This window comes from Mauremys reevesii, linkage group 2 (assembly GCF_016161935.1).
Source record: "Mauremys reevesii isolate NIE-2019 linkage group 2, ASM1616193v1, whole genome shotgun sequence".
Lineage (NCBI taxonomy): Eukaryota > Metazoa > Chordata > Testudines > Geoemydidae > Mauremys > Mauremys reevesii.
The window spans coordinates 152,748,198-152,765,881 of record NC_052624.1 but is presented as its reverse complement, the minus strand read 5'-3'; the positions used below and the strand labels follow the sequence as shown (position 1 = coordinate 152,765,881).

At 41.4% G+C, this 17,684-nt stretch overlaps 1 long non-coding RNA gene across 3 annotated transcripts in view; it reads right to left on the bottom strand.

Moving 5' to 3' along the window:
* LOC120396769 overlaps nucleotides 1-17,684 on the bottom strand; it is a 432,090-nt gene that overhangs the window by 38,849 nt on the left and 375,557 nt on the right. For all 3 annotated transcript variants that reach the window (XR_005593354.1, XR_005593356.1, XR_005593355.1), the window contains exon 5: nucleotides 4,518-4,673. This is a non-coding gene — a long non-coding RNA (uncharacterized LOC120396769). The remainder of the gene's footprint in view (nucleotides 1-4,517; nucleotides 4,674-17,684) is intronic.

Sequence of the window (17,684 nt, the reverse complement as noted above, 5' to 3'; positions counted from 1 at the left end):
ACACCATCCCTGCCCATCCTGGCTAATAGCCATTGATGGACCTATCCTCTGTGAATTTATCTAGTTCTCTTTTTGAACCCCGTTTTGGTCTTAGAGAAGTAGGAAAAAGGAATTCTGTGTCAAATATACTGAGTCCCAGTCCAATGCCTTGTCTGAAACACCATTCTTTACCTCTCGGTGCACAAACTCATTTTGCATAGCGTGGCTAGCAGACAGTAAACATTTTACTTCTCTGACAGAGGTATATGAAATATTTACAGTGAAACATGAAATTATTTAAATGAGTTTTACTACGTTTCAGCACAAACTCAAAGTGGGCATAACATTACCATAATTTATTCGTATTATTACTTTTCCTTTGAGCCTGGGCCCCACTTCCAGGGAGAACTCCAGAGCTTAGTCCCGAGGATGGAATGGGCATCTCCTGAGAAAAGTACGATTTTCTGAAAGTCAGAGTTTAAAATTGTATGTTCCAAAATTGAAATTTGAAGTTTTGCATGATTTTGATTTTTTAAAAATATAGTCATTTCTCCAAACATTACAGAAAAGATGCACCTTGGCACTCAACATGAAAACTTCCACTGCAATATTTTCATACGCACTTTGTACTCACATTGAGACAGGAGCCAGATTTCAATACAAAAGTAGAAATCATTCCAGATAGCCAAACTTTGAGTCCAAAATTGTGTGCAAGGCTCCTGAATCTTTTGACAAAATTCAAGTTTCCAATTTATGGCAGAACGGTTCAGTTTCAGGTTTTTGTTGTGAATATTTTACAATGCCCTAAAAAGTGATTTTTACAACTTTGTAATTGTATCAAATACTCATCCTGTGCACAGTATTTCTCTCTACTGGTTAGTCCACATAGAGGACAGCAGCCTACTACTGCTACTTGCTGACCGAGTTGCCCTTTCACACAGTGAGTAAAGCTTGGTGCTGAAGTTCTAGGATTCAGTCCCCTCTGATGACTTGTGCCTGTGGGAATTAAAATATCACTGCTAATTACCAAAGAAATCCTGCATTCCTTGCACACAAGATTAAATGGGAAATTTTAATGCCACAAGGAATTCAGGATGGTGCCTATAGTTCTCCAGGTGTGAAACTGCTAGTGGGATTCACAAAGGTATTTAGGTGCCTAACTCCCACTGGGGTTAGGGGCCAACATACCTTTGTGGATCCCACCCTGGATGTTTTGTGTGATGATTAAAATTGAAAAGGGGGTGGGGGGACGGAGTTTGAAACAACTTTCCAGATCACTTTCAAGAAGATTTAGAGTTGATGTTTTTCAAAGTGGACTCGAACTGAACCCTATATGCAACCAGTTTTGTGGGACTTTCAAAGCTGACTAATCAGTTTAGCCACAGATCTCCCTAAATCAGTTTTGAAATCTCCACCTCTGCCAGCAAAACTGGTTGCAACGGTCTCCAACAGGCAGAACTCTCCTCGTAGTCAGTTGGAGTTTGCCTGAACAAAGACAGTGGGAGTGTGTCTTAATTAAACAATTATTCAGTTGCTGTGACCTCTCTAGTGCAACAAAGGCCCATTCTGAGTAAACACTGGCTTTCAGGCAAACTATGCCCCCTTGACAATTTTGCTGAAGATGGCCAATCTAGCTTGTCAGTTCCTATTACAATTAAAGGGTCTTGTCTCAGACTCAGCATGCAAATATTATCTAACTTTTATAGATCCAGACTGAGTTTGTTTTGATTATACTGCCCATATGTTCAACTGGATCCTTAAATGGCAATCAACAGCACATTTGGCTGCTGTTTGCAGTGCTCTGATGCTAAAGCAGAAGGATCTCGGTTCCTATTCCATACACTCTCCTTTCTCTCTGCCAGGAACAATGCCACTTGAGAGTCCACAGTTATCCTTTGCATGAGAAGGAATGCAGAATGTGAACCCCAAAAGACATGGCCTGTAGGGTTGAAGCTTCCATCTCATTACAAGTGAAAACTGATTGTTTACAGTCACATCCATCAGTATCAGCATCGCCAACCCCGAGCTTTCAAAACCCTTGTGTCAGGTCCCATCAAAATCATGAGATTTTAAAAATAAAAAATGTAGGTCCTTTTTATTTGTCTTCTGATTTTTGAGCCTTTAGAGGAGGCAGTGTGGCCAAGTGGATGGAGCTGTGGATTAGGACTCAAGAAATCTGCATTCTATGCCCAACTCTGTCACTAGCCTGTTGGGAGGCCTGGAGCAAGTGAGTCTATGATTTTGCCTTTCTGTGCCTCAGTTTTACCATCTGTAAAATGGGGATAATGATACTGCCCTCCTTTGTAAAGCATTTTGAGATATACTGATGAAAAGTGCTACTTACAAGTTTAGTATTATTGTTTAGATTACATTTTTAAGCTTTTCTCCACAACCAACCAAAACCTACTTTTTTATGAAAGCTGAGATTTCTGAGATTCCCACATAATCACATGACTCCAGGAGCTGGGGCTTTGCAAAAATACAAAATATTGTGAGGCCTGTGGTAAAACTCATGAGATTTGGCAACAACTGGCAAATTTGAGCCAGGGTGACATTTTTCTATTTGCATCTGTGAAAAACACCTTTTCATAGGGAAAACCATGTGAATCATTGTGCAGAAGATGGAAAAGAAATTTAAAAATAATGGAAAAATCTTAAGGGAAAACATCATCTGAGGATTGCAAAGCATTTAAAAACACATATATTGATGCCCCAGAACAGCCCTGTGAGAGGGACAAATGTAATTATGCCTGTATTAGAGATTAATATTTACATTACAGTTGAGCCTATAGGCTTCACAAAAGCATGGGGTCCCATTGTAATAGGCACTGCATATACATAGTGAGACAATTCCCATCCCCAAAAAGCTTACAATCCAAATAGACAAGACAAAGAATGGGAGAATAGAAATATTATCCTCATTACACAGGTATGCCAGTGAGACACAGTCATGTATGCTTTGTCCCCCAGCTGGAACAGAGGGAAGAGTGGGCAGAGCTGGAAGTGCCTTTGCCCAAACATGGCAGCTTGAAACCACTTCCACACAATCATCTAGGAAAAACAGACAAGTTCTCCCACAAGACCCACAAACCAATTCCTAGAGCAAGGTGCTAAAGACCCTCAGATATGCACCCAGAAATCCAAGGGGAAAAACACATGTAGCTGCAGTGCTAGTTGTAGACACTGGTGCAGCTTTGCAGTGCTGGGTTGGCTAACATGTGACCAAGCCAGGACGTGGGCACACACCCAGTGTAGATGTATCTTCAGTGACTCACCCATGGTTGCACCGGGAGGTTCTGGCAAAGCTGAAAATTGAACCTAGCTCTCCTGATTCCCAGTCCTGTGCTTACCCACAATATGTTTCTTCCTCTCTAGATCACTTGTCTTTCTTTGGCATGATGTAAGTACTTTCTGAACCCACAGTACTAGCCAAGGAAAAGGAAACCCACCCTCTTTTAGTCTATCAGCAACTCTGCCTTGCAAAAAATAAAACTGAGCAGAAAATTTTCAATGTCTAAGATACTACATACAATAACCAGTAACCCGAGAATACATATAACAATCTAATTGCACTGTCTGGAGTTCTGCACTCAGCAATAGTTGAGTAAAGCCAATGTAAGAAAATAATTGGTCTTTTCTTATCTCTTTCTGAAGTTTCTTTAAGCAAACAGATTGTAAAAGAATCAATAGTTCCTCTCTTTTCTTTTGTTCAGAAAAAAATATCTTTAAGAAGTTGAGAAGCACAATGTACCAAACAGCTTTAGCCTCTCCAAGATGTAATAACGAGAGACCTTCAAGGTGTGGAAGTGGGGGAGACAGCAAAAAAGGTGAACCTGTATCTGAATAGTGCAATGCCCAGAATTAAGTATTTCACCCTTATTCTGCTGTGCATGCGATCTGCATCACCATTCCCTGTTCTCCTGCTAGTTCAGGGGGACTGCCGGTTGCCCCTTATACTGGGTTTGTGGCAACTCCATGTTCTAGCCACGTGTTTCCAAAGTATGGTGCAGGAGCTTGCTGTTCCAGCCATTCACATCACAACATTTTAAGAAGGTGGGGTACATAAACCAATAAATGTGGGAGTTGCTATTCCATCCCTTCATTGCTGTACAACTCAGTTCCCCACCTGTAAAATGGGGATAAGAATACATTCTTTCTCCTGCCCTTCATTTGCCTTGTCTGTTCAGACTGTGAACTCTTTGGGGCAGGGACTGTCTCACTGCATGATGTACAGTGTTCAGCACAACAGGCCCCCTCCTCTCCAATGGAGTCACTCGGTGCTGGAGTAATACAAATAATAAATGCTTCCACTTGTCTCCGTGGCTGTAGAAAAGTGCTTAAGCACCTTCAAAATTTAGGAACTGCATTAATAAATAATGGGAACACTGAGTTTAGAACAGATGCCTCTTTCTCCCACTGTATTAAAAGCAGACAAATTTAGTTGTGATATAAAACAACTCATTAATGTGGTATTCAACTGCTATTGTATCTTTTTTTTTAAACTCAAACCCAACAAATAAAAAAAAAATTGTCTGTACCTCTGCTAGCTCTGTGCTGTCTCAGGTGTAGATCTCTGTCTAAAGGGCTAGTCTTCAGAAATCAAAGGTTCAATCCTACAAACCCTTCTCATTCTTTGGATGATGGGTTATAGATTTTTGTCTCTGATCTCCCATTGCTGGTTTCTTGATTTGCATCTGAAAATAAAAGCTTTCCATTAACAACAATAATAAAAATGAAGCAGGGTATAAATCTCAATTCATTGTTTACCATCAGTACAAAATCTTTAAACCCATGCCTGGTGTATTGAGTTAATGGACGGCGGGTTTATAGGAAGGGGAGAATATTGCCAGAAATATTCCTGAGTTTGTTCCACCTCTAAAAGCATTGATTTAATTAATTTCTCTTCATCATCAGCAGAAAGCATGGATCTAATTGCAAGCTCAGAAATATCAGTTGTCCAAGTGATTGGATAGTCGTTAGAGATGAAAGGGAGAAAACAAGGCATTGATGGAGCTCTGCCTCATTGTTTCATCTTGTGAAGCTGTAGGAAATTGGCTACAAAGTAATAAAAGAAAATTAAAACACATAAAACTTTGTAAAAGTTACATGGAAGGGCCTGCGTTAAACACACATAAGCAAGAAGATAGTGAGAAGACTAATATATCAAAGATTTAGGGTCAAAGCCAATGCCCATTGAAATCAGTGGGATAGTGATATACTTAGTCACAGCATGTTATTCAGCCACTAGATGTCGCCATATAACATATAGTGTTCCAGGTAAACAAAGGGGCCAAAGCTGGAACTCAAGCTGTATGGAAACCTTTCTGCTTGTGGTTCTAGCACCTGGAGGCTCCATCTGGGATCAGGGTTCATTTTATTATCTGCCCAACAAAGAAGACACTATTGACAGCCGCATAGTCCAGTGGATTTTGCACTGATCTAGAACTTGGGAGATCTGGGTTCTCTGCCCCGATTTGCTGTGAGATCTTGGGAAAGTCACTTCACCCGGGTATGCCTGTTTTCCCTTTCACCATTTGTCTTGTCTATTTAGACAGTATAGGGCCTTTGAGGCAGGGAGTCTCTGGCACTTTTTAGACAGCACCTAGCACAACAGGGTCTTGGCTGGGGCCTCTAGTGCTACTCAAATAATGATCTAGGATGCAGATCAGTAGATAAGGACACAGACAGGCAGTGGGAGAGCAGACAAAGTAACAGGGGAGGCAGGTGTGCTTGCGTAAGTTTTTAGTCACAGTGGTGTCAGGCACAGGTGGCAGCCATCCTAACTTCTAAATGTAATAGATTAGATGGAAAATAATGCCTGCACCAAATATTTCCCCTTAGGGGATTGGTATCTCTTAGGAAAGCATTTCCCAGTAATTAGCACCTGTGCCTTGTAAAAATCAGAGCTTGGCATGCTTTCTAAAACAGGGATGCAGGAAGTTCTGCTCACTTCCATTTTTCTCAGTGTCAAAATGTCACCGCTTCTGCAGTCAGCAAACAGCTCAGGAGCAGCATCTCCCACTGGGGGTTGCTGCAGCAACGCCAAGCTCCGGCTTCAAACTAGGGGGTGGCAAATGTTGAAACAGGAGCGGATCCCAGACAAGTGGCAACATCTGCCTCTTAATGATGTAGTGGCGTCAGCAGCCATGGCATCAGTTCCCTTCCCAGAGAACCAAGCCGCACTGTACAAAGCGTGGTACATGCCAAATTAGTTCTAAGATCCCAACGATCAGAAGCATACACAAATTAATGCTTAGAGGAAGTGGGGGACAATAACAAATGTTTTTCAATGAAGCTAATGCACGCAGATAGCCTACTTACTGGCGCTTCCATCGATTAATAGATTCTAAGGCCAGAAGGGAATGTTGTGATTACCTAGTCTGATCTCCCACATAGTACAAGATAGAGAACTCCCCCTAAATAATTCCTAGAGCAAAAACTTGTCAGTGATGGAGAAGCCACCAAGACCCGCGGTAAATTGTTCCAATGATTAATTACACACGCCGTCAAAAATTATGCCTTATTTCCAGTCTGAATTTGTCTAGTTTCAACTTCCAGACATTGGATTGTCTCTGTTAGACTGAAGAGTCCATTATTAAATATTTGCTCCTCACATAGGTACTTATAGACTGTAATCAAGTCACCCCATAACCTTCTCTTTGTTAAGCTAAATAGATGGAGCGCCTTGAGTCTATCACTATAAGGCATGTTTTATAATCCTTTAATCATTTTCATGGCTCTTCTCTGAACCCTATTCAATTTATCAGCTTCTTTCTTGAATTGTGGGCACCAGAACTGGATAAAATATTCCAGTGCTGAATACAGTGTCAGAGCTCACGCTCAGCTGATTATCCTTGACAACCCCCAAATCTTTTCCAGAGTCATTATTTTCTAGGACAGAGTCCCCCATCCTGTAAGTATGGTTGACATTCTTTGTTCCTAGATGTGTACATTTATATTTAGTTATATTAAAATGCATATTGTTTGCACTCAGTTTACCAAGTGACCTGTCCTCTTTGTTATTTATCACTCCCCCACGTGATGCTGGCAGATCAGGTGCCAGCTCGTGCCAAGGCTCCTAGGCCACAACTGAACATTGACAAATGCATAGTTTGAAACCCATCTGGCTCATCTGCATGTTAGTATTGTTAAAATAGTTCTTACGTTTATACGAATGTGTTTAGTCTTTATGAAATGCTTGTAGGATGCTGCATGTATTAATTTCACTTATACATATCTGTACACCATGTTATAGGGTGATATTAAGTGTTGGCATTGTAATTCTCTGTAACTGTGTAACTCACCAAAGAGGAAAGAAGCCTCAGTTAATGCAGGCTTCCTACAGAAGGTGTTAGGTCCTGCACACAAGAAGGCCCATTGAAACCAAATGAGCCATTGTGAAATGATAAAGACTTTGCTGAGTGGTCACCCCACACCTATGAAGAGGAGATATACAGGTGGACTTGTCCCATCAGCTTGAAGGGAATAAAAATCCCAGACAGGAAGGAACTGTATCTTTATACTGCTTGGACTCTGAGGGATAAGTATTACTAAGCATAAGCAAAAGATCCCCAGTTCTTGGCCTGGGTTAGCCCTGAAGAACATATAGAGATTGCTTATTCTAGAAGCGTCTACCAACTTTTGGAACCTAAGACTTTAACTCATTTGTGTATGTTCGTTACCTGCTTTAACCTTGTAACTAACCCTCATTTATTTTTCCTAGTTAATAAATCTTTAGTTAATTTATTATAGGATTGGCTACAAGCATTGTGTTAGATGTAGGATCCAAAGTGCAGTTGACCAAGGTAAGTGATTGGTCCTTTGGGATTAGGAGCAACCTGAAAATTATTGTGATTTTTGGTGTAAAGCAACAATCTATCACAAAGGCAGGCTTACCTGGATGGCAAGATAGATCAGAGCACCAAAGGGGACTGTCTGTGACTCCATGTTAAGGCTGTTATAGTGCCAAAGGAGTTCACACTCGATAGGTGGTTGGTGAAATCTAAGTATAGAACTCACAACCAATTTGGGGTGTGTGCCCTGGTTCTTAACAGCCTGCCCCGAGATTGGTATTCATGCTCCTGAGCCACTCCAGACAACTTGACATTCCATTTGTGCGTCATCTGCAAACTTTATTTGTGATGATTTTATATTTTCCTGCAGGTCATTGATAAGGTGTTAAATAGCATGTGGTCAAGAACCCATCCCTGCAAGACCTCACTGGAAACAGACTGCTCAATGACACTTTCTCTTTTACAGTTACATTTTGAGGGCTATCAATTAGCCAGTTTTTAATCCATTTAATGTGTGCCATGTTAATTTTATATCGTTCTAGTTTTTTTTTTTAATCAAAATATTGTGTGGTACCAAGTCCAATGCCTTACAGAAGTCTACTTAGATCTACAGTTATCAAACTTGATAAACTTAAAGGAAACTCAAGATTATTCTAAAATTTGATTTGTGACTGCAGGTATATGGTGGAATTTATTGTACTTTTCTCAGGACCTCTATAGAAAGGAGAGAAATTTGTCCTCAAAGGATTTTTGCCCCCCATTTTGCTAGGAGTTATAATAATCTGGGAGCTGCCGGTGGATGAAAAATAAGACCAGTCTTATCATGGTAACTTATAGTGCTAGTGAAAGGTAGATCATCTACAACCATGGAAGGTTGAAGTCCTGCTCCAGTTGTCCACAGAACATGTTTAATGTGAGCAGCAGCAGTACAACCTTCTTCACACATTCTTTCTGCCCTTGCCTCAGTACACTACTGAAGGAGAGAGCACATCTAAAAGGCGGTTCAAGACCAAGACTGATATTTAGGCTCATTCCTTGATTCAGCAGAGCATTTAAGCATGTGCTTAACGAAGTACGCACTAATGTTGATCTGGATTCAGCAAAAAAATGGGACTTCAGCACACTTCACAATGTTTTGCTGAACAGGGCTCTTGGCCATTATGCCTACGTAAAGTCTGACAATGGTTAGGCAACTGGTGTGCTGAGACTCCTGCTTATATACTGACCAGCGCTCTCTCATTATTTCTGGTGCTCCCCCATAGCTCTGTCTTCTCTTGTCATCTCTTGATTTATATTTACCTTGTCCTCTTTGGGGCAGGGACTGTATTTTGTTCTGTGTTTGTACAACACCTAGCACAATGGGCTTCTGGTCCATAACCGCTCCTTGGTACTACCACAATGCAAATAATTAATAATAAATAAAATATTACCATAAATAATTAATAATAATAATGGCCTTAAGACTCAAGACAGATTCAGATTCTGCACATCACATAGTTCAAGGTATGTTTAGAGCCCAGTGTTGCAAGTCCATCTCTACCTAAGACATGTAGTGTGTTGACATGAACTCCTTATGCTTCCTTAAAAACTAATTACTGCATGAGATACCAAAGTACAATACAGATTAAAAAAACCCTGCACTATAGACTATAGTATCTTTTTGTTATATTTTAAAAGTTGCTAAATAACTCAAAAAATTTTTGCAATGCAGTGATTATTGTTTGTGTCACACTGCCCTCCATTGGACAGAATCAGAGCTAATAAAGTGTGGGTCACAAACCCTATATTGCCAGCAGTTAACAGAGAGTCACCTTTTGGCGTGTGGTAGAGGTGATCTGAGTTCTATCCCGGTAAAGTGGCTTTGTCGTGCAGCACTAAGTGGCTTTGGTGTGCGGCACAGGAACAACTTTGAAGTCCTAGTAGCCATGGATTTGTTACAAGGGTCAGATTTACGAAGTTGTTTAGGCATCTAAAAAGACACATAGGTGCCTAGTGGATTTTACAAAAATGCCTAAGTGGATTAGATGCCTAAGCACCTGTGTCATTCTGGCCCAATATGTTTTTTCCTCCCAAATGAACAGAATCAAGATAGATCTGATAAACTATTTTAGTGGGTACATAATCTGAATACGGAGAACAGAGATTGGTTTTTAATGAGGTACTTAATTTTCTGAAAGAAGCATGTTTTTTCCCCAGTTACTTTGATTACAACCACTTCTTTGATCCTAACCAGTTCCTGATTCACAAATTACTTAAAATTATTCTTTGGGTATGTAAAGCAATTGATTTTTTATTTATTTTATTTTGCACAACCTAATTTTGCTTGCTTGCTGAAAGTAACCCTTTGAAAAAGATCAGACGTTTTGTTGTTACTTTTTGGTCAGCAAAGTGAAATCTTCTCTTTGGGAAAAAGAAGAAGAATGCAATTATTTTGTGCTAATGGATCACAACAAAGAAGAATCCCTTTGTAATGGGGAGGTGAGCCACTGGTCCCTCAAGACTGCAGTGTCTCCAAATACAGTATTACTACTGCAATTCTGAACTGATTTCCATGATTGTATCAGTGTAAAAATGATAAAGATTGGGGTAATTTCTTGGCTAGTAACAACATGTATTGTTCTGCATGCCATCTGTCTGTGGTTATATAGCATCTATCACTGTGTTATTGAAGAGGCTCTTAGTGCTAAGAAAAGGAAATCAAATTTCATGCTTCAGGGCCTGGGATGATTGCTGCAGGGGGTCAGGAAGCCTTGTCTCCACTAAAAATAAAACCAGTATCCATATTTCAGCAACAGAACAGCTGCAGTGATGGTACAAAAAGCTAGTATACACAGACCCAGAGCAGTAGTTTGAGACCTGGTGTTAAAACCATCTGACGCCACCTACACTTGCAGTTTAGCACCAGTTCAGTTGCAGTGTTGCTACTGATTGCTGAAGACAAAGTATTCATTTTGTTAGTTAAGCTGCAGCTCGTGTGTATAACTTTATGGTTGAGCTGGGGAGGTTTATTATGCGGGATACTCACCTCTCTCTGAAACATCAGGGACTGGTCACATTGGAGATGGGACTGACAAATAAATTGATCTGATATGACAGCCTTTAACTCTTTAATTAGATACACACACGCAGTGTATCTTCTGATCTCCAGAAGGTGTACACTGGAGAAACTACACTGAAGTCAATGCTGAGGATCTAGCCCATAATCTATTAATTTTCCAAAGGACAAGAAAAAAACAATAAAGCAGATATGGACACAAATTTATGGTTCAATACTGCTCCCATTGACTTCAGTTCAAGCAGGATTATATCCAAAATGAAGATATTTTTAAAGTCAATATATTTCCTAAAATTAATTAAAAAACAAACAAACACTTCAGTAGAAAATCTGCATTAAAAATACAGTCCAGTAGCTCTGTAGTTTCTGATGCCATGTAGTTGTGGTTGAAAAATGGGGCAGAAAATGTGGACTTCTATCATTTATATCTGGGAAGGCTTCAGGAAGCGAAAACTTCCATGTGAATTGTGTAAAAGGATTTCCCCCAAAACTCTGTGTCAGTGAGGGGGGATGGGGGGACCCTCAACTTTCTCTCAACCCAAGAAAGGGCATTATGTTAAACAGATGTACTTTATTGCCTGGCAGGTCTAAATTTTAAGTCTGCAAAACCTCAAGATTTTCTCTTATTTATGTCCAGATATTCCTCCTCTCGCCCCTGTTCTTTCAAATGCAATCGTTGTACGAAAATCATGGGTTATGAAGCTTGCAAAGTCAATGGCTTAAAAAAGCTGAAGCAGCAGGTTTGTGCCTGCATTTGAACATTTAGATCATTCTCCTGAAAGCTAAAAATATGTAGCCATGCTGGGGCATGTGACAAAAAGGACAGCATTTCAAAATTATTTTGAAAAAGTAGTTCCCTATAGTTGGAAATGCAAGAGATGAGGTCTAATTTGTGCAAACAGCAAATTGCTAATCTCTTCAAGACTACGCTTGTTTCCCAGGGCCTATCCAGCACTCATTGCTCACACTATGTGGCTTTAAAACTTACGTAAACAATAAATGGCCTTAATTTTTCTCTTTCTTCCTCCTGCTGGGGAAAAAGCAGAAGAGACAACACCACATTCTATTTTGGAGTTAGAGACTATGAGCATTAGCTCCAATTCCCTCCTCTGCAATAGGAGTTGGAGCATGCATTGCACTTCCTGATTAGTATTATCCCTGATTAGGTTGCAGATAGTCCTCTGATTAAAGTGCTCTTGGCTATTTTGGAGTGACACATAAATATACATGAATGCAGCAGAGAAGAAAAAAGTAAACAGACAACAAAGCAGAAACTAGTAGCTATTGCTCAAGTCCCAGTTCAAGTCCCAGCCCTGACCCAGACAGATTTTCAGGAGGGGACTCTAGAAGAGGCTTGTCTCATTTATAATGGTTTCATGATCTGAATGAGTAAGGGCCTAATCCAACTCCTACTGGATTGAGCCCCAAATGGGAGGTGTAGGCCTCCGGCCAGCACCTGGGTTTTCCTGTAGCACAATATAGTCCAGAGAATGGACAGAATGATGAAGCTCTTGTGGCTTGACAGTTTATTAGCGGTATCTGGATCTGAAGTTACCCTGAATCTGGATCCTGAGTGAGCCCATAAAAGAGACTAGGCTCAGCAATAAATTTCAGAGATCCACAATCATATTCAAAAACAACAAGGAGTCTGGTGGCACCTTAAAGACTAAGGGTACGTCTATACTACCCGCCGGATCGGTAGGTAGTGTTTGATGTATCAGGGATCGATTTATCGTATATCGTCTGGACGCGATAAATTGATCCACTAATCAACGCCCGTACTCCACCTCTGCAGGAGGAGTAAGCGGAGTCGATGAGGGAGCTGCAGCAGTCGACTCGCCGCCGTGAGGAAGGCCAGGTAAGTCGAACTAAGATACTTCGACTTCAGCTACGTGAATAGCATCGCTGAAGTTGCGTATCTTAGTTCGAACCCCCCAACTAGTGTAGCACAGGCCTAACAGATTTATTTGGGCATAAGCTTTTGTAAGTAAAAAACCACCTCTTCAGATACATGGAGTGAAAATTAAAGATGCAGGCATTATATACTGACACATGAAGAGAAGGGAGTTACCTCACAAGTGGAGAACCAGTGCTGACGGGGCCAATTCGATCAGGATGGATGTGGTCCACTCCCAATAATAGATGAGGAGGAGAGGCAAAGCTGCTTTTGTAATGAGCCAGCCATTCCCAGTCCCTATTCAACCCCAAATTAATAGTATTAAATTTGCAAATGAATTTTAGTTCTGCTGTTTCTCTTTGAAGTCTGTTTCTGGAGTTTTTTTGTTCAAGTATAGCTACTTTTAAATCTCTTCTAGAATGTCCAGGGAGATTGAAGTGTTCTCCTACTGACTTTTGTTTGTTACCATTCCTGATGTCCGATTTGTGTCCACTTATTCTTTTACGTGGGGACTGTCCGGTTTGGCCAATGTACATGGCAGAGGGGCATTGCTGGCACATGATGGCATATATCACATTAGTAGACATGTTCAAATATTCCTTAATTCCATGGCAGGCTGCTGGGATTCATGATTCCAGTCTGGTCTTGGGATTTTGAGTCAAAATCACAATTTATTATACCTTTCTCTACAAATCCAGATGGATGCCAATAAAGACAAATGACCATGCTTATTTTGCCTTGGGTCTGTATTTCTCAAATGTGTGTAGGGGGGGGCGCGGGTTTGAAGATATCTTTAATGTAGCCTTAAGGATTTTCCTATTTTCCTCCATGTTTCGTCTTTCCTCACATCCCCATCCCACCCTGCTCAACGGGCTAGTTCATATATCATCTTAACTGATTCACGCATGCTCACTAAGGGCCTGACACAAAGAAGTCAATGGAAAGACTCCACTTGACTTCAGTACACTTTGGATTATGCCCTAAATAACCATTCTGACACGCTGAAAAAGAAATGCTTCCAAACAGACTATTTTGCTATTCCTTCTTCCCTGATAGCTGGACAGAACTTACTTGCTGGCCGAAGTTAGACAGCAATAAGAACTAGAGATGGTGAGATTTATCCTCACCCATCACTTATAGGGAGAAAGAGACTTTGCTTTAGGACTCTGAAGGTTGCACTTGGGCCTTCGGTCACCATTTAGACCTCTCCACCCAGATCAATAGGGTCTTAAGGGAAGGACATTAAACCTTATGCTTCAGAGCCTAAGCCATTCTCTGACATCAATGGCTAGGATGAGACTTTCCAAGAGGTGGTGGATAGCATTTACCTCCTGTGGGAGATGCTTGCATTTTCATCTTACACTTCTGTTGCTCGCCACTGTTGGAGACAGATACCGGACTAGACAGGCCACTGACCTGATCCAGTCTGGAAATCATAATGCCTACAAGATATTATTATTGTTTGATCAGGACAATGGAAAGCAAAAGCAAAACCATCTGACTTGCTTGCCAGGAAAAAAAAAGACACCTCCTGAGACAACTGAAAATAAATAAATTGCAGTCAAATTAAATCAATACTATGCACACTCCTATCCTTTTGCTACATCTCTGATTACTTTTCAAGTGGCTTCAGCTTGAACAGATGTTTCCGGTGCATTCCTAACCACTGCTGCCGACACACTTTTAGAGAGACAGCAGCTTAATCTCCTGCTGCTGCTGTTCACTTGATGTGAAGAGAGAGAGAGAGAGAGAGAAAAAAAGGTGCCTAACTAGTTTTCTAGCATTTCTTGTAGGCAGATTATTAATGGAGCATGCGGGCAGAACCCTCCCTCTTTCTTCTGACACCAGGAGAGCTGTTTCCAGTCGTTTCCTACTGGGGCTTTTCATCCTGAGTCCCTCCTTCTCTCAATGACCCTTATCCTCAGTGGGTTTTTATTTTTATCTTGGGTTTCCTTGTCAGGCTCTGCTGAAGATGGGTGAATCTGTTCAGCTATAACAGACGAGACCAAACCTTCATCACCTCTGGCACTGCATGTTTTCATCTGAGACTGGATAGGCCAAAAGAAACAAGTTTTTCCCATGTTTCTGTAACACCTTTGCAAAGCATGTGTTGAGTCCTGAGAAGATAACCTTCTCCTTTAGCTTCAGTGGTAGAGGTTCGTGCTTAGGCGCTGAAGACGGCAGGTTCAAACATTGTTAATAACCTCTGCTGGGGGTTCACTACTGCCTCCAGTAGAGTTGTTCAAAATTTCAAATTGGGACATTTCAAAGTTGGGAGAATGGGGGGGAATACGAAAAAACCTTCAAGTTCAGTTTTGTGAAATTTGTCCCATCCCAATTTTTCAAACAACTCCAGAGCTGGTTATTTTTTATTTTCAAAATGCCAACGAAAGTTTTCTAATTTTGAATTAGGAAAAAAAACCCAAACGAAGCAAAATCCCCACTAGTTTCCAAACCTAGCTACAGTTGGAGACATCTGAAAACTCCCAAGGCAGCGGTTTCCTTAAAAGCTCTGCTGGAGCTTCCTGAAACAAACTCCAAAATAAACTCAGAGTGACAAATCCACTGATGCAACCAAGGTTTGCCTATTTTGTAATCAAAACCACTGAAGATCATTATGAGGATGTCTGTCTGTCTAAGGTCTTTGTATGGCTTCCATCACCATCTTAGCATCTCATGATCTTTAATGTATTTATTCTCACAGTGCCTGTGTGAGGTAGGGTGGTGCTGTTATCCCCATGTTGCAGATGGGAACCTCAGGCACAGACATATTAAGGGTACATCTACACAGCAAAAACACCACCCACAGTAGCAAGTCTCAGAGCCAGGGTCAATTGAATGGGGCTGGTGGGGTTTGTGCTACAGGGCTAAAAATAGCAGCGTAGACATCCCCGCTTGGGTTCCGAGACCCACCCCCCCTTGCTGGGCTTCCGAGCAAAGATGTGAACGCAGCGCTCCCATCTGCTAACCGCTAGACCATCCTTCCACTATTCCAGCTCACTCCTAACAGCCTGCTGAATCTTCGTCCCGAGTCTGCCGACAGGCTTGCCCGTTAGCATCCATGTTTTGTGATGTGGTTACGTGTCCGCTGGCACTGGACTGAGACCAAATCGATTCACATATGTCACTGAATAACTATCAGCTTGTTGTCACTCCTGACCTGGATTCACCCTGGCCATCTATAAGCCAACAAGCAACAAGAGACAACTGTGAAATATGAGCAATCAGAGACCAACATTTTGAAACAGGAGAGCCTAAAATTACATTCCTAAATTGATAGGGCAGGCATTAAAATAATGAGAGCTGCAGGTGCAGCTCATTTTGATATAAAATGTGCATGATCAGATTAGTCCTCTGGGTAAGACCATTTGGGAAAACTGTATGCACACGTATGGGTGGAGGAGAAGAACCAAAAAGCCAGAAGCCCATTTAAGTACAGCAGTTTCTACATCAAATGCACTGTGTCACGCTACACATGATTTCCTCTCCCAATATGTGGAGCTTAATGAATACCTGGAGCAGTTTCCAGTTTCCCACGTGTTGTGCCATATATCACATTATTTAGACAGGGAACCTCCCCAGATCCCAGTCTGTGCTGAACTATGTATTAGTTACCCTTCCTGAAAGCATTTGCATCTTAGGAAACATATATCCCACCCAGCAGGGGAGGAATCAAGTCTTCTGACAAGATGCTAAGATTCCACTCCATCAATACAAACATGGTGCAGGCAACCCTGTCTAGACGTTAGGTCACTTATTGCATCACATACCATCTTAGGAGATGCTTTTGGGGTGCTCTGTGCTTTCCTAAAATGAGTAAGCGGACAAGTGCACATGTACGTGACTCGTGGGCAGGGGCGGCTCCAGACCCCAGCACGCCAAGCGCGTGCTTGGGGTGGCATGCAGCAGGGGGCGCTCTGCCAGTTGCCGGGAGGGCGGCTCCGGTGGACCTCCCGCAGGTGCGCCTGCGGGAGGTCCACCAGAGCCGCGGGACCGGCGACCAGCAGAGCGCCTCCCGCGGCATGCCGCCCTGCTTGGGGCGGCGAAATGTCTAGAGCCGCCCCTGCTCGTGGGTGCAATCAGGTAGTTGGATAACTACATTTGGTCATTTGAGTACTTGCAGTTAAATAGTATGTGGAATTTTGTGAATGCAATTGAATCATTTAATAAACATCAGCTCTCAATATTTAAAAACATGGGTAGGTTAAACAAAAAGCCCAACAAGAAACAGTGATATAAGTAACTTAGTAAAAATCCCCTGGGGACAGGCATTTAGCTTATGTAAATTATCTAGGCAGATTTATACCATCTTAGCAATTGGGCCCCTATGAAAGTTAGAACTAGCTAGGTTTTAACTTCATCTGTGTGCTCCAGCATTGTCTCAACTCCATTTTCTTTTCTTTATGTATTTATGTGAATATTTGCCTCTCTGAACTGAACATGTTTTCCTTTAAGAAAAGCCCTATTCTTTGCTGCTTGTGCATTTCTTTGTCTATTCAGCAGAGAGGTCAAATGGATGGAAGACAGGAGAATAAAAAAAGGTGCTGTTTTTCAAGTTTCTGTATTGTGGTGCATTCTGCCACAATATCTTCCATTGGTACGGTGAAATTCAATCGTGTGCAGATAGCCTATGTGACATTTGAACCGCTTAAACCCGGCTTTTTATAAGACCTACACATCTCTTCAGAGGTACTTAAGTAGCATGTAGGCTATATACTAATCCTCTGCACAGGACTGAATTTCATCCTTAATGAACACAGGCCCAGATTTTGATCTGTTATACCAGTGAAAAATCTGGAGCAACCCCATCAATGTTAATGAAGTTACTCCAGATTTACATTAGCGCAATATCAGAATCTGGTCTCCATCCTTTACTAATCATACAGTTGCAGCTGGGATGTTCTAATTCTGGTGTTATGAATATACCTATGTTCAACATAGCTGTCTTAAAGTTATGTCT